Here is a 24,288-nt window from a genome sequence, read left to right on the forward strand (position 1 = left end):
AAATCAAAAACTAAAAACCATTAGTTAAAATATCGCACTTCGTAATTTTACTTAGTACAGCGCCGTATTACTTCATCGCAAACTAGATGGCGCTTTCACAATTATTTGTTTATATAAATTTATTTTTTAATTTTTTTTATTGTCAAAAATATGAAAAACAAGTATAACAAAAATAAAAAATAAGATATAAAAAATAAAATAACTGTAAAGTACATTTCCATTTAGTATGAAACTAAAATTTCTGAAACGCGCTAACGAAGTTTTCTCAGCGGTTAAGTATATATACATTCGGAATCGTATCCTCCATTGGAAGTGTATTCTTTAGTGTGATGCCACTGCCTGTCCAGAGGTCACTAGCTCATGTTGGTAGATCTTCAGATCGTGATGTCACGCGCTCGTTGTCAGGCTACGCTTCTTGTAACGTGCGCTGCGAACGTTCGCCCGGTATACGGCTGCGACGTCACAGTGGCGCACTTTCCTTGGGCAGCCTTCTAAACCACGCGGTTTTAATCAAATCGTTAGCTTAGCTCCGGTTAAATCTTGAACACTTCCATAATGAGGCGGCGAGAAAGAAACTCTCGGATGCCCGTTTTTTGACAAAATTAAAATTTCAACATATAATTTGTTAGTTATAATATTCCTTATTATTTAAACTACTATCAAGGGATTTCGCTTGGGTAAACAGACCGCAACTATGAGTTAAAATTAATATAAATTCTGTGTGTTTGATAATAACCTAGTTTGTATTAAGATTATATATTGTATATTTTTTTAACTAAAGGAAGCAGGAATGATGATTAAAAGAGATAATATATAATCTTTACCATAATAAATTCACAAAACTTTTCAAATCCATTCATGTATAAACCTGGATTACTTTGTTGAGGTATGACATAATTTAACTCGTTAGCCTTTAAAGCGCCACTCGGGCTAAAATTATCCCTTTGATACTGTGCTCCGCTAAGTACATTTGCAAAAAGATAATGAAAAGTCCGTTTTAAGTACTTCAAATGGGTTCTAATAAATATTACTTAATTATTAATAATTGTCATATCTTTATATAGGTATATAATTCTTCTGTGAGTGTGTATGTCACTGAACTTCTCTCAAACGACTGGACCGATTTTGATGAAATTTTTTGTGTGTGTTCAAGGGCATCTGGGAATGGTTTAGATTCACAAATCAGCCCGCCAGATGGCGCTGCAGTCGGTACTTTCATACTTTGCTTTACTAATCGCTTAAAATATCATGCAGGACAACGTCTGTCGGGTCCACTAGTATAATATAATAGTAAAAAAAATACTTTATTAAAATATATAAATATTGTTTTTTTTAGAACAGGGGAAAACGGGTAGGAGGCTAACCTGATGTTTAGTGATACCGCCATCTAATGACAATCTCAATGCCAAAGAGCTCGCGAGTGTGTTGTCGGCCTTTTAAAAAAAATTATACAAGATATATTATGTTTTATTATGTAGATACAATGATCTTGTTTTGTATGTATAACATATGTTTGCGAATAGTTTTAGACCAAAATTTCAACTTCCAGTACTATTTTTATCGCTTCTAAATACGTCCCGAGAATGTACGGGAAGGAAGCGTCTTTGGCACTCAAAGCTACAGACGCTTTACAGAAATATAAACTGTATTACAAGCGAATAAGGTATATTTTTATGTGCAGGTGTAATGAGTTATCTGCGGCAGTATTTTCGTCACTTCACGACACTTTTTGACGTGTGTACTAAATATATGAACGTGGCACATTTTGGAGCTCTATTTCATATAAATAATAAAAACTTCATTCGTGACAGAAATATGGTTGTGACAAAATTCATATATCGCTAGTCTCCACTATAAGGAGCCCCTGTGGGTAATTGAATTACAATTATTCCGTGATACATGGTGCACGTTTAAAATATTTTTTTAAAGAAAAAGTAATCAGTGTTACATCTAATCAAAGACAAATCGTATAAGATCTTAAGTATGCGTGAATCTATGAGTATGTGAATGAGCGTGTGTGCGTATTTGAGAGTAGCTAAAAGATACTAAAACCGTGCGCTGTGTCTGTGTTAGTTTTTGGAATCTCAGAGTCATGCTAAAATACGTAGTATATAATACTGAGTTAATTAGACCAGTGGAGCTACAACCTCAAACTTTATTGGTTTCTTATGAGGCATTAGTATTTTAAAAAAAATATATTAATAATTATTTTCTTTCCGTTACCACACAAGCGAGTGATAATACGTATATAAATTATCGTTGAATAGGTTTCGAATGTACGACCTTAACCCTGTATTAACACAAATTTACGAATCTAATAAAATGCGAAAGCGAAATAGCACTTTCATTTTTAGAGTTAATTTGTCACTTGATTGAAAACAAATGTTAAATGTCTAACTTTCACTACGATTTAACGTTTTAGGCAAGTTCACACTAAAACATCAACACAAATGACAGATAAAAGGATTAAAACGACACTGAAATGTTTTAAATGAAGTTGAAAAACCTTGATTGTCGAATCCGCTATGTCGCCTGTCGGTGTTCCGTCTTTTTCTATAAAAGTGTAAACGTAACTTGATAGAAAGAGATAAATGAGCACAGAGTAATAGACTAATCAAGATTGCATAAGACCGCCAGGCCACAACTACAGTTATTATTACATAAAAAAATGTTTTGAATTTGGAATCTCTTAATTTAGGCGCCAATCTACAGATGATGCGCATATTATTACATTTTTAAACTGTCTGTGATATTAGCGATATTTTATGTATTGGAGATATGGAACATCTACTATATAACTTAATTACCGTCAAACTACCATGGAAGGGTCTCATATCTGTTTATGTATCGTTAAAGAAAGTAGAAATTTAAGTCAATGCGGGTAAATAAAAAAAGCTATTTTTTTGTAATAGCAATACCTTCATGTCAAAACAATAATTCCAACAACCAAATAAGAAAGTTTAAATAAGTAACCTGTTCACAAGTCAATTAACTTCATTTAAATTAATTAAATAGCCGTTATAATGTGTTTAATTCAAGAAACTGGTGTAATGTGGTAAATAGCATTCTTCACGCAGAACTGTTTTAATGAACTTCCGTTTAGGTTTGCCGGAATTAAACATGTTTTGTGGTATTTGTAACTGGGCTGGAAAAGTTTGCGTGTTATTAGCAGAAGAAACCTAAGGAATACTCTTGCGTCTAATGATACTGACAAATGATAATTATTTTTCGTAAAATTCTTGAAACCTTTGTTATTTTTTATCTTTAACCAGTATAAAAAATAGTTGAACTAAGGTAAAAGTTAATTAACTTGGATATAAACATTCTGTAGGAAGAACCTAAAAGCATGTTCTGTTCATGTAATTATTGTGATAAGGAAAATTTTGTTAAATAATTTTATAAACAGAATCAAAAGCTGTATACTTAAGTTATTAAAAGATTTAAAGAGAATCACTATATACGTAATCTATATCTACAATAAATTTTGAATAAAAAGTAATTCTATTATTTAATCTAATATTTATAAGGAGCTTACAGTAATTTTAACTGCATTGTGTACCTATATTTAATTAATATATTATAAAAAATCCATTGCAAGCGATAGGCTTTATGTACTTACAAAATATTACAAAGAAAGAATACCAGCCGAACCAAAGCCGAAACATATTGTGTACAACCGAAATAATTGTACATAAATTTGTCATACACCGAACGAAAAATTAATATCAAATGGGATCGATATTTACTATAATAGAGAAGTTATAAAGCATCTAGTTTACATAATAAAGAATACCCTACATTTGAGAGAAGTCATCTTCCAACTTTCCCCTCCTTTTTAAATTTTCGCCAACTACTCTTTCTCGTCGTCCCGTCTTTCTTATGGTTAACCCTTGCAACTCCAATATATCCATAACTCTCATAATATCAAAAGCAGATGATGTGGTACTCCATACTGATAAAGACTGCCAAGCTTTGACGTGAATTTTGTATCTAATAATTACGCGTTATTTAACTTAGTAATATTCAGACTCAAGTCATATATTCTTTCATATTATGTAACTATTCCGTTGTAGCGATGATAGGTTCGCCTTTAAGAAAGTCTATTCCCACAAAGGCCACTTGTAAACAGTTGCTAATTCGCACCACAAACAACACATTTAAGCGGTCCTTAAATTTGATTGACTTTTGTTCTCGCCCAAGTATTCTGCACTAACATTCAGTGATTCAGTTGCGAACTTGGCTCGCTATTTGTGTGTTCTGAGAACAATTGTTTAGTCAGGCGATCAAAATAACACCCCTCTGCTTGAATGCCTAGATATATTAAGGTAGCCATAGTTTACACTTGGCTATTCTCATTTGGACCAGCTCAAAACAAAATCTCAGGTACTATTGGGTCGAGTCGAAAAATAGTTTTTTTTGCTGGAGCGTCCCTTTGTTGCAGAAGGCATCACGGCATTATTTTAGCTAATTTTAGTATGAAGGCATTATTAAATTACCGGGTCAGCTAATATTAATTAAATACTAGCTGACCCGGCAAACATTTGTTTTGCCATGTATATTATTTTTAGGATCGTAGAGGGGTGAAAATTAAGTAAAAAGTAAATAAAAACAAAAAAAATAAAAAAAATCGGCGTGGACATCCCTTATCACTTAGGGGTTTGAAAGATAGTAACCGATTCTCAGGCTTACTGAATATGCATTCAAAATTTCATAAGAATCGGTCGAGCCGTTTTGGAGGAGTATAGGAACGAACACTGTGCCACGAGAATTTTATATATTAGATTATGAGACAATTTGACACTTAAATTTATTGAATTTAATCGCCAAACCTGTTGAGGTACAGAGCAGTTGTGGTCACCATTCGTAATTAGATCGGTTTAAAGAAGAACAATTGAAATGTGTAACATAAGTCATTATAGAAAGAAACAATTTACTTAACTCCGTACCAAGCCAAACCCAGAGATATGCAGTACTGGTGCGAAACTGAGCGGTTCGCTAGTTAAATATAAAGCAATTACACGGCACAGAGCAGTTAATCTAAATAAAACGATATCCGAACTCGTATCGGGAACTAATTTAGTCAATCCAAACACTTTCCAATCAACGCACCGCAAACACGAAATGTAACGTTTACGTAACGAGGGATTCAATTTTGCCACAGATTATGTAATTTGTATTGTCAAATAGCTATTTTGCTTCTGTGAGGAACTAAACAGTTCCAACTTTGAGTTTGTTCTCTTTGGAGTAGACTCTTGCGCCGGGGGCTTCAAGTGGGCTAATTAAAGATTTGACCCCAGAGCTGGTGCTTTCCTTGCTCAACGAATAAGTATCGCAATACAGCGCGCAAATGCCAGTAAAAGTACAATGCCACAGGGACCAAACTTTTAAACTTAGTTTTAATTTTCTATGATTAATTTTTAATTATTATTATTACTATTTTGTTCAGATATTGTAAATACTGTATATTTGTGTGTTGGAAATATATATAAACAGTTGAATAGAAAGCCAGCTAATGTGATAAGGCAGCGTTCAAGTATTACGTAACGAATTTTAGTGGGGTCCTTTTATAAAACGTTACGATGCGGGGCGGGGATTGAATTAAGCGTTATTGGTAATATTATTATCGACTATCCGGTACTTTACACCACATAATGGTAACTTTTAGGTATAAAGAGTCACTAGGTGGTCACGAAACGTTTTACTATGCTTGGGGAGGGGTCAAAAATCTCCAAAAATTGCGTGACGTAATACTTGAACGCTCCCTAAGTCAAATATACAGAAGGCTGTATTGTTGTCTATTTAGTTTTTTAGATTACTAGTTCTGGAATGACGATGTATTTGGTTACTGTTTGACAGTATGATCTGGATCTAATACCACGAAGAAAAAGATCTGCATTCATTTCTTTATGTATTGAGAATATTATAGTTAGTTAAATTAAAAAAATGAATGCATAATAATTGAACTATTACAATCGTTTAACTAATATGAAATTCGCAATGACAAAATGGATATGAAAGGTCAAACTCAATTTTTAATAAATATTTTTATACCTTTTTTTTATATGACTGATGCATCTGTATAATCTATGGTCAGGGTCCGCGTGAGCCTTTTAAGGCTTACGGCCCGTGTAGGTCATGGCCCGGCGTCTTAATCGATTTTATTGTAGCGGGCTTTGTTCCGCGTTTTTTGCCGCCCGTGGGAAACCTATTTGTTATGACGTTTCTGCGTTGAATGATCTGTGCTTTTTGTCAGTTTTCAATACAAAGGGTATTGTGAAGTATTGTTACAGTGAATTCTGAGATGGTTTGCTGTTTTGGTGCAAGAATATTTTTTCTTACAATTTAATTCATTAAAGAAACATTCAATCATAACATAATGAAGTCGATTTTGTTATGTGCACTGACAAATTGTGATAGCCATTTGCTGATATTCCAATACCAGAGGCATGAGGGTCAAGGGTTCGATGTCAATTTAATTGATTATTAAATACAATCTTGTTTTTATATTTTGTTAAGACATTTTCTTCCATTGAGACATCGTCATACTTATTTTTGTTCCTTAGGTTTTTTCATAGTTAAAGTCTATTCGTCTTCTACTTCATAATTGACACTAAAAATACTCTTTTAAATTGTAAATAGGAGAATACCGGAGAAGGTTTATGAAAAAAATATTTAGCTTACATGCTAAATATAGAGTAAATATGCCTAAAGTAATAAATATAATTATTTGTCCCGTCTCACCTCCCTCGGACAAGCAAAGAAGCTGGGGCGGCGCAGAGCAGGCAGAAAAGTATAAACAGGTCAAATAAAGTAGTCTTTCCTCCAACTTCGATTTGGTTCCCTTTGAAGTAGACTCTTGGGCCGTGGGGTTCAAGTGCACAGAAGCTAATTTATTAAGATTTAAGTTGGCGCCTGGTAGATAGTACCGGTGACCCCAGAGCTGGTGCTTTCCTCGGTCAATGAATAAGTATCGCAATACAGCGAGGAAATGCTGCCAACGTTAAAGGTACACTGCCAAGGGACCAAATTTGAAAAAAATATTTTTTTTTAATCATTTTTATTATTACCATTTTTAAATACTGTATATTTGATTGATATGGTAACTAATAAACATTGTTATATTGTATATCTTTCGAGAAACGATTATTTATTTATTTAGTTTTTCCTTTGTCAGAGGAAAGTTCTCCCTCCTCTAAAGTTTTCTAATCGTGGGAAACATTGTAATAATTTAAATATATAATTGTTGACATTCATTTCGGTGACCGTGCTTGCGGCGGCCTTAAAATAAATATAAAATAAACAACATTATTTTGACACAACACATAAATCAGTGTTTAACGTCAGGTTATATTACTGGTTATGCACTTAAACTAAAATAGTCTAACCTAGATCGTGTGATTCATTCCTACGCTGATTTATATTTAGCGGAGAATTTATCTTTACATTGCGATTAATCCTTTGGTACTGATTCTGCGACGAACTCAGAGACAGGTCGAAAGACTCCAAAGCCAACCGCGACCCCGTCTGCGCAAGATTAGTACTTCAGCCTGTTGACGTCCACTGCTGGATCTTGGCTTTGGCATCCAACGCCTTCTCTCCATCCTCACCAGGTCATCTCCAGTTCCAACGCTTTCTGGTCCTTGACCTCCATTGCAGGACTTTTTTGCCCCATCGGCAGTCGGTTCTAAGGGATTAGTACTTCTAGTAGCCTATTTTCGTTCTATAAAAATGTTAATTTTGGAAATTTATTTTGTGTCGTATTTTTTTAACGATCTGTCTTCTGCGGTTCCAACTGCTTTAATTCGGTCGTAGCACGATGTTCTATAGCCTTTTAAATAACCAGACTTTTAATTGCCTGTGACTTTAATTTGTTTTTTTGTGACGGTGTGCGCGCGCATCGTAGAAATTGGCTTTCGCGGTTATAATTAGTAGGCTTGAAATGTGCATCAACTTTGACTTTACAGCGTTCTTTAAAAATAAGATTTGTGATACAATCATTTTTAATTTGCGATTTCAGATTTCACTACCAAACTCATGATACAGCTATACAGTAGAGCTGCTAATGGGTATAAAAATATCGTTTTAATGAATTTCGTTATTTTTTTTTATGATTGTACAATTCACACCAATTGACCTAGTCCCACGCTAAGCTTGTGAAGCTTGTGTTATGGGTTAGTAGGCAACGGATATACATACATATTATACATAGATAGACCTAACACATATAAATACATATTTAAACACCCAAGACCACATGCACACCAAATGCTCATCACATCGATGTTTGTCTCAGGGGATCGAACCCGGGACCCATGGATTCGCAGTCAGGGGTACTAACCACTAGACTACTGAGCCTTCCAAAATGAATAGTAAATAAAATATTAATACTACACGTACACTACAACCTGTAAACAGTTACTTTATATATATGAGAATTTACTTCAAAGGTCTGACAGTACAATCAAGTGCATCACCGCTAATTTACTTTATTATTTGAAGTACAAAAGACAGTACAGTCGATAACAATAGGCTCATTTAGCTAAGGTCATGTAGGCTCTAACAGTACCTGTACTGTTAAGTATAGAATGATAAAGCAATATGTGCGAAGGCTTTATATTCTCTTGTATCCAACACCTTATTTATTTTTATAGAACTGGCTTATCTAATGTTAGGTGATTGGCCCATGGACAATCTCAATACTAGAGGGCTGCCGAGTGAGTACGATACTGGAAGGACCAAAAGTCGAATTGGTTCGGAAATACTTCAGCTGGTTCCACATAGTGGTGGTGCGACAAAAACTGTCTTAAAAACGCTCAGTTGTAGAACGACGGACGTCGAGGTGATACGGGTGGAATTTTGTATGTCGATGTCTGATGATGAAACTCAGCAGGTTTTGTTCCGAACAACTCTTCTGAACACTCTCCAACATTGAGATTGACAGTCTCAAATCCAAAATGGTCGTTGCGACAGTGCATCGACCCAGTTATTTATATTTGTTCCCTTTGGAGTAGACTCTTGGGTCGTGGTGGTTTAAGTGCACTAATAAAAGATTTAAGACTGCCTGTTAGATAGTACTAGTGACTCCAGAGCTGGTGCCTTCCTTGCTTAACAAATCGCATTACAGCGAGTAAATGCTGCTAGCGTTAAAGAAACACAGGCAAAATTTTTAAATCTGTTTTTGTTTTCTCTTTATCCATTTATAATTATTATAAATTTTACAAAGGTGAAGAAAATATGAAATATTTCTTACGTAAAATTTATTTATCGGCTATTACTTGTATTTCTCTTACAAAACTGTTTTTATAATTAATATAAGTACAAGTACAGAAAACACCAAAAATCCACTAATTGGTTTAACTTTGGTGCCGGAAGGGTTACACCAAAAGATGAATTATAAACCTCATCTGGGTTTTTTTGGAGTATGTAAAACGATAGCGTATATTTCAATAATAATGTCTATACAATAATTACGCCAATGTATTAACCAATATACAAAGCAAGTAACAAACTATCAGAAATGTTTAAACTTAATTTTTGACACTGCTCGCGTGCACAATATGTATTTATATAATAACTAATAAAACTATAACTAATATACAATAATAACATACTTGAGTCTATACCTAAACTGTAGATAAAAATATAAAACCTACAAATAAATGTTATAATCCGGTAAAATTATACTTAAAAGCTTCCATACACATAAGAAAAATAGTCTTGAATTAGACTAAAAACCTGTTAAAAGTCGACAGGCTATATACATGAAGACATTATCTCGCTCTTTAAGCCAAGTCTTCGTAAAAACTATAACTAATATACAATAATAACATACTTGAGTCTATACCTAAACTGTAGATAAAAATATAAAACCTACATAAAGTTATAATCCGGTAAAATTATACTTAAAAGCTTCCATACACATAAGAAAAATAGTCTTGAATTAGACTAAAAACCTGTTAAAAGTCGACAGGCTATATACATGAAGACATTATCTCGCTCTTTAAGCCAAGTCTTCGTAAAAACTATAACTAATATACAATAATAACATACTTGAGTCTATACCTAAACTGTAGATAAAAATATAAAACCTACATAAAGTTATAATCCGGTAAAATTATACTTAAAAGCTTCCATACACATAAGAAAAATAGTCTTGAATTAGACTAAAAACCTGTTAAAAGTCGACAGGCTATATACATGAAGACATTATCTCGCTCTTTAAGCCAAGTCTTCGTAAAAACTATAACTAATATACAATAATAACATACTTGAGTCTATACCTAAACTGTAGATAAAAATATAAAACCTACATAAAGTTATAATCCGGTAAAATTATACTTAAAAGCTTCCATACACATAAGAAAAATAGTCTTGAATTAGACTAAAAACCTGTTAAAAGCCGACAGGCTATATACATGAAGACATTATCTCGCTCTTTAAGCCAAGTCTTCGTAAAAGCCTTTTCCATAACTTTCGAGTTTTAAACGCATCCGCCAGATAAAATCCATTACTAAATGTCGTGCTCGCTTTGCTATCGCATATGAATTTATCTGTTTAGCATATATGCTAACGTATGCGATAATATTTTAATTCGGACTTAACTGCGATATTTATAGATTTAAATTCTTGGGAGTTTAAATTATTAAAGATTTTACAACTTTTTCTCGTCTTTTGCGGTGTGTTGGTTGTTTCCTTATATTAAATAACTTTATAAATAACTATTTGGTCAATTAACGTAGTTATTCAAGCGATAGATTTCATAACAATCAAAGAACAAGCTAGCATAAAATAGGTATTTCCTAGCATAGGATTTTTTTTGTAGGTTTAGACACATCACAAATAGATTTTTGCGTTTTCTACAAAGTGTAATATAGTGAGTGTTTAGATGATTTTTTTAGGTTGATCCCTCCTGCCTAGTTTCAACAACGTCCGAGCCGTATCAATTCAAAACAATAAACTAAATCAATTACTATTTCATGTATTCATTACTATTTCACTCAGAATTGGCATACAAAAATGTCTGTTTTATAGATATTCTTTTAGTTTTAAAGTCCGTTTAATTAGAATAAAATATGAACCTAGGGAGAGACTGGTAGATACAACAAACATCTTAATTAAGTTTTAAAGCTAAAGTTATTTCTGCCTTTATCAAAGTCTAGTTAAAAAGCAGTACTAGATAATTCAGATAAAGTTCGTAAAGGCAAGTGAACGGATAGTACTTGCACTTATGGTTAATTAAAACATTGTAGGTATTATATTTAAATTATAATTTTCTAGTACTCGCTCCAGCATTGCACGGGCAAACGTGACCTGGAAACATTTCCTGGATTCATCGTGAATCTTTTATTATTTATTGGTGACAACTTCAATAAATTCAATAGTTTTGACAAGGCGGAGGAGTTGTTTTTGTGTAATATATGTATTTTTAGATATAACTAGCTGACCCGGCAAACATTTGTTTTGCCATGTATATTATTTCTAGGAATCATTTTTTTAGATCAATAAAAACAACAATCTACAATAATAAAAATAGGGGTTGATCGTAGAGGGGTGAAATTTAGGGGTTGTATGTATTTTTGTATTATGTATAATAAAAAAATAAAAACATTTTTTTTTCTAAAAAATAAAAAAAATGTTTTGGGGTGGACATCCCTTATTACTTAGGGGTTCGAAGCCGTAGCCGATTCTCAGACTTACTGAATATGCATAAAAAAATTCATAAGAATCGGTTAAGCCGTTTCGGAGGAGTATGGGAACGAACATTGTGACACGAGAATTTTATATAGGTAGGTACTCGTATATAGAGAGATATAAAAGTTAAAGATATTCCGTCGCTGAATATTTTGTGGGCATATAAAAAGCCTACAACTTTTCTTCAGAAGAGTCATACTCTCATCATGAAGGCAGCGTTCGTCAGAAACGTTTTCGTTGGACTGATTTTTCTCCCTCTTACTTTGCAAAACTCTCACGAAAAAATCTTTTATTGTTTGGGATAATATATTACGTAAGTGAAAATACAAAGATACATAAAAGTTATAAATCGGACATATATATTTTCTATACGTCCTATAATGGGTCCCAACTAGGTCAAAAGCATATCAAAGGTCACTGACCCGATGTAACACTATACCTGTCAGAATTGAATTGCATAATAATATCTGAGAGATGGTCTGATTTTATCTTACTAACCCGAAACCCGAACCGTTATTTACGCTGTGTGTAATTTTGTTATAATATGACTAGCTTTGCCCTGCGGTTTCTCACACACATTTTATTTGCATTTGTACAAACAAAAAGTAAAAGAAAAGCATTAAAGCAGAAGCAAACACAGGTGTCTAGGCTCCGAAAATGATTTTGTCCCATTCGGTGTCGATACCCTTGGTCCGTGGGGTCCTAGCTCTATAAGGCTTTTTAAGGAAAAAGCTAAAAGATAAGTCTACATCACAGGAGACAGAAGAGTAGGTAGCTTCCTCGAACAATGAATTAGTCTAGCTATTCAAAGGAACGCTGCCAGTATTTTCGGAACCTTGCTTAAAGGGACTCCTTTTAATAATATATTTTAGTTATTATATTTTAAGGTTGGTTATTGTTTTTTGTTATATTATTGCCTCTCCTCGCCATCTGTACCTACGCGTGGGTAAGCCCTGTTAAGACGTAATACCTGCGACAGCAGTGAGTCAAGCGGGAGATAGGGTCTCTGTGAAGACAAACTAACTGAGGCCAGAAAACTGGCAACAGGGCGCATGGAACACAAAAACATACACTGCGGTGCAGAAGGCAAGGAAAACCAATGTATTGTAGAAATAGTAGAAATTAATGTAGCTGAAAGGACAGAAACGATATGAAAAATAAGGCCATACTAACGTAGATCACCAGGCACAGTGTGAACCTGGAATTTCAGCAGTATGCCACAGCACGGAAAAAAGAAGCAAAAGCAAAACTGCTTAGATATGCCTTTAGCTCTTAGATAGCCCTTAGGCCTTCCTTGAAGACGGGGAAAAGTGGAGGAAACTGTGCGGCGCCACTAAGGTCAGAAACGAAGAGCGCGATTAAAGAAAATGATGAATTTCGAAGGAATTTTTCTCAACTCTTGCCTTGTTACGTGCTGAGAACCTATTTGTAACAATAGGAAGTCTATAAAATATTTACAAGAACGCAACATACAATAAAATTACTAAAGGAACACACGACTGGGGTTTGTGTGTTCCCCGACTATGCATAAATACATTTTTCTTTTAGTTTGCTATTAACATTCTGGTACCATGATGGAATACGTGATGTCTTAGGTTGAGATTCAGTAATAAAACTGAACGTTAAAAATATATAGATTTTGACTGAATCTTAGACCCAAATCGTGTTGCGCACAACTGTTCACGTATTGCTATAAAAATATAAAAACAGACCAATTTATACAAAAATACTTTCCAAGTAATAAAAAACATGTATCATAACAATATTTTTAACGGCATTTATCGCATTAAACGAAATGGAATCCGACACCGCGATACTATCTCTCATTTAGTTGAATGCCTTCGTGAATTCTCGAAACACCGATTGTATCAGTGGAATTGAACATAAATACTTATTAGTAGCATCCCGTCCGATACTAATTAACACGATCAAAATAAACCCTACAAAAATATGCTCAAAATTAAACATTACTGAAAGATCGATCTATTTTTTTCTCTCTAGTCGTAATAACATGTATCTTTCAATGTAATAGTTCGCCGGTTAATGATAATCTCTGTCTATCTCTCGCATTCTCTCTAAGTTATTTGCCGGTGTTATATCTGAGCTGTGTTAGAGCTATTATAAGAGATTGTTGGGAGACGCTTATTTATCAATACAAAGTTGGTGTGCAGATGCTTTTTATGCGGGTAAAAGCTAGTAAATTTTAAATAGCAGTCGTTTATTTCGCTTCGTACAGCAAATACTTACAATATATACTTAAAAAATCTATCTTATTACATTTCACTCAGATATGAAACGACTTATTCATATATAAACTATACATTTACACCCAACCTTATGCAGGTTAAGAATATTGTAAATAATATTTCTAATAATTGAAACCAATTTAACAAGTTTGGTCCCTATGGCAGCATTTCCTCGCAGATTTCATTTTATTTTGTTTTTATAATTTAAATAGAGTTAAATGTTGACTTTTTTAATTGACTTAATAAATTATTAAATATTATTAATAAATTGGCTTAATTAAACTTTAAACCCAGCTTCGAAGGACATTTACTTTTAACAAATATTTTGTTAATAAATATACCCTATTTTAATCAGTGAACATTCTAAAAGTAAAATCATTTGTTTTCTCCAAAAATTAAATTATAATAATCGAACTTGGATTTCCAGTTTAGTACCAAGGTACATCAATTACGCAGTAAAACTTTTATTTTCTTTGGAAAGTTTATCTCTAAGATTACTGAACGTAATAGCCATAATTTAACAAACCATTAAAGATACAATCAAAATTTCCGGCGCGATTCGGATTCCAATATAATAGCCGTAAAGACGTAAACACGATATAAAAGCGCAGTTCCAACCGCTCTTTAATTTATAGCAATTAATAAAATGTTCCGCTACACACCTGTCGACACAGATGCCATGGTCTATCGAGGATATGTCGACGTAAAAAACTGACTTTAACCAATTGAAAAGCGGTAATCGACTATAATTTCCAAGTATTTGAAAAAACACCGTTAAGCATGCGTCAGCGCACGAGCCCCTAACACCTGCATTCTGATTGGCTAACTTTTTGTTCGTTCGAAATGATCGAACGTTTTCGCAGTCTGCGTGTAATTATGGGGTGAGACGGACGTGTTTGTCACCTGCATTGAAATTACGACGTCGCAAGTGAAGAAGTACTTACGATTTGATTAATTGCATCCATTCCCGATATTTAAAGGCATCTGCCAATACAATGATACAATGTTCGGAATTATTACAAATAAATAGCAACATTGTACGATATTGCAATTTTTACCTTTCCCTCGGCATCATTATCTTTTATGACAACAATGTTATGTGGAATTGTCTCGTAAAATATATTTTTCAATACTTTTGTAAGCCACAATTTCCTTACAAAGCTTGGCCTACTTAAGTGCTATCAAAAAGATAAAATTGATTGCGTAGAATTTGTCGTTGCTCTTTGATGTCTGGTTTCGGAGTCGCGGATGAACGGGCGGACAGACCGCACCTGTCCGCATTTCCTGTTCATTGTTTTTTTGCGTCTTACGACCGTTTCCTGGAGAGATCTGGATTTTCCGAGAAATAATGATTGTTGTAAAAACGGTAGCTGGTGAATTCATACATAATTCATTATTCTCTTATCGTCTCGTATGAATTTTTTATTGATATTTCTTGATTCATATTTCTTTTGATGTATAGCAGTGCCTAGTGGTTTCAGAGTTCGATTCTCATCCGGTCGGAGGTTCGATTACCGGCTGTGTATTCGCTTTACGTTTAATACGAGTGAAAATAGAAAAGTTAGTATTGTGTAAATTATGCCTAGATTTAACAGATGTTTGATATGCCTAAATCGAACTCGGGATCTTCGTTTATTTATTAATAACAAAAAACGGTTTTCAAATGTTTTCTCAGTCATTACAGAAAGCTTTTAACAGCATTTTGAACTTTTTGGTTTATCAACACAAAAAGTTCTTCAACGGATTTAAGCTTGTTACATTTTTTTTTTTTTTTAGAAAAACGAGCCTACGGGACGCCCATAAAGGGCAGTCATCACAGTCCATGGGCACCCATTTTTAGTGGGTGCGTTGCCGGTCTTTGAGGGGAGTGTAAACTTAATTTTTTTAACGTTTCATATTGATTTTTAATAATAATACTGAAGCCCATTTATTCCATGAAACATTCATCCATCTTTACAAAATATACACACGATATATAACAACTATATTTTTTTCAAGGACCTCTTATAGAGTATAAGCCTCCTCCAACTGGCTCTATCTCTCTCTATCTCGAGCATTTTTCTCCCACTCTTCTCCACCAACTTCTTTACGCCTTTCACCTCTCTTCCCACGGTCGGTCCCCGCGGGTGAGACCATAACCCTCCACTCTCTTTAAGTCTGATCTGTGTACATATTTTAATAATACATTACCTCTGTCAACATCATTCGGTCATTACCATCACTCTGATCAAACAAATGTCACTTTTGACAGATAATTGTATGCAATACGTCATGTCATGGCGCCGCAATAAGCCAGACACGAGAGCTCATTTTCTGCCATTAACGATGAAAAAGACGCAAAATGAAAACACATTTACTTGTGAACAAGTTTGCGTGACAATTACCATAACATAGGGGACACCGCACAAACGGTAGCGGTGAGGCGTTTTATTACTAGCAGCGATTTTTATATAATTTGACATATTAACTTTTCCTATAGCTAATTTTGTCAATTGAAAACTAGATAAGTAACCAAATCATGTGACAATAGTAAGGACTTGCACCTTAGGCGTCGGGAAGAGTAGCAAAAAAAAACTTAAAACAAAATTGTGTATGGAAGACGCAAATTTGTGCATATGTTTTTGCAATTGATTGCGAAATAGCAAGATTACTGTCGCAATATAATGATATAACACTGTTTTAAAAATGATGTTTATAAGGTTGTCAAAAAGCTAAGTACAGCGACCTAAAATCCTCTCCTAATAAACTCTAATTTAAAAAATCACTAATCATGAGTGTATATATATTATATATAATTATAATGTACATGTGTATGTCACTGAACACCTCGTAAACGGTTTGGCGCTCTGGATGGTTTAGATTTACAAATCAGTCGGTATCTAGGTTATTTATCTAAACAGCTATATACCATATATAAATTTTCTGGGTGTTTCTATATGTTCGTAACTAAACTCCTAAACGGCTGACACGTTTTGATAATTTTTTTTTGTGTGTTCAAGTGGAGTCGAGAATGATTTACAATATTAGCTATTTATTTGTATGTAAGACGTGTGTACAAGACAACATCTGTCGGATAGTATAATAAAATTTTAAAACTTAATAACTTTTTTTTTAATATCGAGCCTCTTATATAGTCTTTATAAATAAAGATAATTGCAGCGTTTTATTTTACTTTAAGTAAATCATTGAAACAGGCAGCTCACTAAAATGACGTTCTACTCAAAGCATCGTAAATCGCTGTTGCCGTGCCATCACCCCAAACATATTTGAGAACAATTACGAATGCGACGCGCGGTGCTTTCTAGGGCACAAAGGCAACAACTTCGCCTCACGTTGCGTGCATGGTTAATTAATTAGACATTGTCAACCGTTGACCCTTGGGATGTGTTAGTAAGGCGTGTTCTACATACATCATATTCTACTAATTACTGGTTATAGAGCAACGTTACCCTATCTTTTTTGCATGCAAATTTCAAAGCGATTAGATAATCATAAGTTGCATGTGACAAAATGGCGACACTTATTTATTTATATACTTTGTACTCCTACAGCTAACATATATTATATTTAATAAAAAACAATTATACAAAACATATAGCCAAGATGGAATACATAACATCAACAAAAAGGTTCAAATATTACAGTAGGAAAAAACTTTAAAAAAAATAAAGATTATTCAGTACAATTGAACTAAGTTGTAATACCTTATTTGGCTTGTTGTGTGATAGTGTAAAATGGATGGTACGTACTCATGAAGTACTATGGATGGATATTATTAATAAGGAGTATTAGCAAATTATTATTAAGCAAATTACGCGATAGCTTAAACAAGACAAGGCTTAGTGATCGTTGTATGTCCGGGTTTTTGGCATAGTTAGTGTTGATGTGAGGAACATGAAACAAAGCACGATTACGAGTCTTGTAGGCAATTTTTGTGGAAGGGCAATTTTTTTTAGAAGTGAGCTGCAATTAATTTTATTTGAGATGATGTCACGGGATCATATAACGATGATTTAATTTCAAGATATTCGCGTTATGGAGTTTCGCTTCCTGGTACATTCGCTCCATTGGGACCTTAATTTAGACGTCGCCAGAATTAAAAAGATTGCTGGAGCCCAAGCAAAAAGGCTCCATCATAACGTGAATGACGAGGTTATTCAACTTCTTGACACCACGGCAGCCTAGTGAGAATATTGAAAAGGACACAAGGAATTAGAGAATAAGTGTTAGTGCACGTTATTCTTAAGTGCTAAACAGTGGTAAGTGAAAAAATAGAAGAGAAGTACATACTGTCTTACTTCATAGGGACTGTTATTAGTGCTAGACGCCTTTAATTTAATATATATACCGAATGTGGTACAGCTGAAAAACTACGTCATAATTTGAAAATCGCGGCAACTTTCAAGAGTGAAACGAAACGTTACTGAAACTGTCACCCGTACCATGCTACACCGCATATACTATAGTTTTTGGTTAATTATTAGGTTTAAGATTTTACATTATTTATTATATATTAGAATAAATGTTATTTCAGCAACACATTGGAGTTTTATTTTATTTTTGGTCTCAAACATCACATGTTACAAGTAGGACAATCAGATACTTATGAAATTTTTTTATAGAAAGGATATAAATGTAAGAAAATGAAGAGAACTTAAGAAGGAGCAGCGCTAACCAGATCCATGGAACTTCCTCACAATCGAGTAGACCGCAATATCGAAGTACACAACTCACGAGGGGACTCTTAGTATTGAATAAGTCGCATGGATCCTCCAAGCATCCGCGAAAATACACTATATATTATACTTAATTATGTATGAATAAAGAAAATAATAATGGCCTCCATGGAGTTGCTGAAATTGTCCACAGAGTAATTTTTCTATCTATATATATAAACATGAAACCCGTTTTCCGTTGTCACGACATAGCATGAAAACGGCTTGACCGATTTGTCTGATTCTTTTTTTATAGTATTCCTTGAAGTACGAGGATGGTTCTTACGGAGAAAAATTTAAAAAAAATTGAGTGAAAAAGTCTAAAAACAACACTTTTCTGTATTCCCACACAAAATATTCGTAATAATATTTAAAGGCAATTTGAACTTTAATTCCATACCATAAAGTTCAAGTGTTAGTGGAGGGGTTCCGGGAAGGTAAATTTTTATTTTTTGACATAATGTATTTGTTGTCTTATCAACTTTCTTTTTTTTATCTTACTAGCTAGACCGGTGGCCCGAATAGCAGAATAAGTATTTAAAAAAAATAAAAAATCGACTGTTAGGCGGTGCGATGTTCGCCAGGCCAGCTAGTTTACAATAAAACTGTGAAAAAAAATATAGATTTTTATTATTGTCCCTTTCACTGTTTCACATGTTTTAATCGCTTTGTTCTGTTCCATTACTTTCGTCTAAATAACTATGTCTTTGCCTATCAAAAGACGACTATATAAGTATATAAGACCCTGAATCTAATGTGTGTTTGTGTAATTAAAACTTTTGTTATTTGAAATATGACTATTACCAGTAGTGAATTGGGCGTGAAAAAGAAAAACATTTATTATTCAGCTCATAAATAAAATTCTCATCTCAGTCCATTGATATTTCAACCACGGGTCCACGAATGAGTCACATTAAAATAAGCCGAGAATCGAAACCGGATACGGTATATATTTTTTGCGTCACGAAATATTAAACTTTTTAGTATTTGAATTCAAAGAAACCTGAATTTAAGTTCATCAGCTAATATTTTTCTTATGGTGGTTTAAAATCACGATTTATGGCGCTGTCTTTCGAGAAAAGAGCGTACTATTTTTTTTAAATGTAACAGGCTCATCTGATGTTAAGTGATAACGCCGCCCATAGACACTTTCAACATCAGAGGGCTGTCGAGTGCGTTGCCGGCCTTTTAAGAATTGGAACGCCACGAACCCTAAGTTGAATTGGTTCGGAAATACTCCCGTGGACAGTACCACAGTTTCGACTACATTAACAAAACGTTGTAAACATTTTTTAAACGGAATATCGAAACCGGTTTCCAGCCCTTTACAGAATAATAAAAAAATATTTATGAAACACGTACAATGCTTATCAGACGCCATCGTGCATTCGATTTCACTTTACGAGTTCATTCTGGTTTCCTGTGCACTTTTCATATTTTATTCATTTACATTTTGAAATAACGGTGAAGACTTATGAAATGTCTTTTGTTAATCAATAACGCTTTAAATTACATAAACTTTACAATAACATTAATACAATATGACGACTCATTGGTCTAGTGGTTAGTACCCCTGACTGCGAATCCATGGGTCCCGGGTTCGATCCCCGGCTGAGACGAACATCGATGTGATGAGCATTTGGTGTTGTGCTTAGGTCTTGGGTGTTTAAATATGTATTTATATGTCTATCTTTCTATAATATGTATGTATATCCGTTGCCTAGTACCCATAACACAAGCTTCACCAGCCTAGCATGGGACTCGGTCAATTGGTGTGAATTGTCTTTAAAAAAAAAAACAACAACAACAAAGGGCATATCAACGATTTTACCTTTTTATTGATATATGGATGACCTTGGGATTGGCCCAGTGGGAATTATGTTAGTTATTTCGACTATGTATTTGCGTGTGAACAGAACGTAAGTGCGTGCTCCTATTTCACCATGCCTCCTGCTGATAGAGGACAAATGTTTGTTTTTAATTTATTTTATTATTTTTTATTACTTAAGATGTCATGTGGAACATGGTGTGATTGTAAACAAAAAACTTGGCGATTAAAAAGAATGGCGGAGAGTTAATTGCCAGTTCTTCTGGCAATAAACTAGTAAATGTAAAATTGAAAGCATTAAATATGTATTTCTTTTTACGTACGTTAGTGTAGATTGTGTTACCTATATGAATAAATGATTTTGATTTGATTATTTTATCCTCGAGTCATTTGAATGAAAGCTGTGTACCTACTCGATAGATTACTTATTATTTCCTTAAGAACCTGATTAAAGCAGTGACGGTCATGTGGTTTGCGAACCTTGTACTTGATGTCTTCGTCCATCCACGGGTTCATCCACCACCAGTGGACTTTTCTTTCATTTAACAGTCGCTTTCACGGTGAAGGAGGTGTGAGGAACCAAGCAGTCAATGGCGTATGTCAAAAAGAGGCTGATCCTACTTTCTATTAGAAAAAAATGATAACAAATTTGAAGCCAAGACCAAGGGTTTTAACCACACTGGGGTTTTTATTACTAAAGTAAAATAAGTTTTTAATAAATTAGCAGGAGCACAGCTTTCCTAATGAGGCTGGCAGAGGCTTTTATATATTATTAATTTAGGTAAATATAGGATGTGTTTATATACATAGGCCTATAATAACTATATCTAAATAATCGCAAATGTCGCAAATTTCATCATTAACACATACATGTAACACATAGAAAAACGAATAAATGATGTCAATATACCACTATTGTTTCTATAGTGTTTTGTTTGGTCTTTCCAGATTAATGGCTTGATAGAGTCCCCCCAACTGCTTTCTGAGTAAAAGCTTAGTACTCAAAATAGCTTGTTCTGTAAGAGTAGCGCCCGACTAACCATAACATTCTACTTTTATAAGACCAAATGCAAAACAGAAATGAAATGCGTGCATACAGATAACCCAAAAGTAAGTTTGCTCTTTAGTAAATTATTATGAATTAATAAGGTATAACAGCTCTAACCGGTGTATGTAGGTGTAATATTCCAAGATACTTATAATTTTATAATAAAAATAGGAATAAATATTCGATAGTAATGATTTCTTAAAGGTGTCAGTCACCATGATATTTAATGCTTAATTAAAAGTTTGCGAAAAATGTACTTATTCCACAGAACTTTATTTAAAAAGTTTTTACCAGCTTTGTAGGCTTCCAGATGCAATATGTTACCTAAAACAAACATAAACATTTTATTAATAACGCTGGTTGAATGTCCTTTCATGGTATAATACGATTAAAAAGAGAGGCGGAGAGTTTATTGCCAGTTCTTCTCTTCCGTTCTACGCCCTTGATTTGAAAACTGACGGTAAATGTAAAATTAGAAGCATTTCATATATTTTTTTTTACGTTCATAAGTGTACATTGTGTTACCTATATGAATAAATGATTTTGACTTTGTCTTTACCCCGACATTTCTCCAGTCGCATTTTATATCTGATTTAATACATGCTTATATGTACGAAGAAGAATATCGTGGGGCAAGCGGGAATACCAAAAAAATATCAGGCAAGGTTTATAAATCATAATACGAAAATTAATGAAATTTCTTCTTACACAAATTATATAGACAGTGTCGGAAGCAAAAGAAAGATCAGGGACAGAGCCTTGAGACATGATCCATATGGCGACAGTTGGGGAAACAAAAAGGTGAATTACACGAAATATATGGGCGGCAAGGTCGACGGAAAATGGTTTTATCTTACGAAAGTATTGATTTTACGTCAAAACCTATCAAGTGTTTACTGCGCTGATGGCTGCGCTAAAATTGATAAACCATTGTGTCGTTGGTTGTTTTTGAGATGGTTTTCTCCTGTTTTCCTTCACTAAACGACTGTTGCACATACACACGAACATACAACCTTATGAGTTATTACCCAAACTAAGCTTGCACGGCTCATATATCTTAAAACTTCGTAAAACATTTAAGGCATTCAAAAACAAAAATATCTTTAATAACATAATATAGGTTAACCACAGACCATAAAATAACAGATAACTTGTCCAATCGACAGTCGCGTGCGCAGAGAATAAGAAAAAATATTAAAGGCTTTGTTCGGTTGTCTTATAAATTGTGATATCGTCTGCGGTGCCATCGCAAGGTCATCTGGACCGCACGCGAGGGTAAGAAACATAATATTTATAGCACAAAGAAAAAGATTCTCTATTCAAGCGATGATTGATTTAATTCGTATCCCAAAGGATCAAAAGTTTATATATTAAACTGTTAAGAATATTTTGTTTTAAAATTAGCCCCTTTAAATGCTCAAAACAGACAGAGATGGAGCCAATTGGAGGAAGCCTAAACTCAATAAGAGGTCCTTAAAAAAAATATATGTATATATATATATTTTATGTGTGTATATTATGTAAATTTTTCAAGGAATAAATGAGGCAATTAAGAATTAATTTCTCATGAAAAATATAATTTTTAATATCGTAAGGAAAATTTCTAGCAAGAAACACCTCTCGGTAACATTAAATACAATACCTAGAAATTGCGTAGTTCGACGAATGTAACCATATATTATAAATATTTAAGAGGCTGCCCGCATGCCAAAACCCTCCATTATCAAGTCAGGAAGACGTGTGTACTAATAAATATTGCGCTGCGGGTGGCACTCAATAAACCTATAAAGTAAATTAAACGATAATGTTATTTAAAACGAAATCTTTAAGAGGGCCATCTGAATAACTTGAATAAAACCTACTGGCTAAAACGGTTGACTTTTTTATGTTAACTTAAGAATTATGATGGATCTTACAGCTAACATAATATAAAACAAAACACTTAGACAATATACATAGCCAAAAGAGATCATATAGATAAACAATATATCCCATGCGCCTAAAGAAGTTTCACTTCAAAAAAAAAGAGTGTGTGTACTTATGTACACGCGTTAGAAGTTATACTTGTTTGGCGTATGGAAAAAATATAACTAAAATGCAGTAGTGATTAACGATAAATATTAAAATTAATCAATAAACTTATTATTAGTAAATACTATAACCGTCGTATATGAAATTGATTTAATAAAAACACCAAAATAATATTTATTTATTCACACTGTTTAATTGTACTGTTACGAAACACGTGTTCTAAATATAAAAATACTAGAATATACAACTTGAACATAGTTATTATCGATTTTCATGCCACCTAGAACTAACTTCATTCTGTTAATTTTGTGTAACGGTGCGCTCGGATCGTAAAATTTCACTCTCATAAATTTTTCATAACGCGCCTAAAGAAGTATAACTTCAAAAATTAAAGAAAACTGAAATTAAACAAACGACAATGAATACTTAATATAGTAGTAGAGTTGTCGAATTTTGCAGGTATTTCGTTTCGTACGAGGCACATGGAATAGTTGTGATTATCTTGTCGTATATGGTGGAGGGCTTCTTAGAGAAATTAACGATAGCAAATATATATCCGCCCGTTAACAATATCGTGCAAAAATAATAAGTCTTGCTGAATACTCGGTAAGTTAATGTGGTAATGGTAAGTAGTTATGGCCTTACTCAGAGTCAGGTAAAACGTAGTAATTTATCTGTATCATCAATGGCTATTCAGAATTCAGAATTCGCCATCGACATATAATACTC

General features: G+C 33.6%; 1 protein-coding gene across 3 annotated transcripts in view; it reads right to left on the minus strand.

Annotated features, from left to right (window-relative positions):
• The window catches only part of LOC125049855, a 356,920-nt gene that overhangs the window by 238,635 nt on the left and 93,997 nt on the right, over positions 1 to 24,288 (minus strand). The window lies entirely within an intron of this gene.

This window comes from Pieris napi, chromosome 5 (genome assembly GCF_905475465.1).
Source record: "Pieris napi chromosome 5, ilPieNapi1.2, whole genome shotgun sequence".
Taxonomy (NCBI): Eukaryota; Metazoa; Arthropoda; class Insecta; order Lepidoptera; family Pieridae; genus Pieris; species Pieris napi.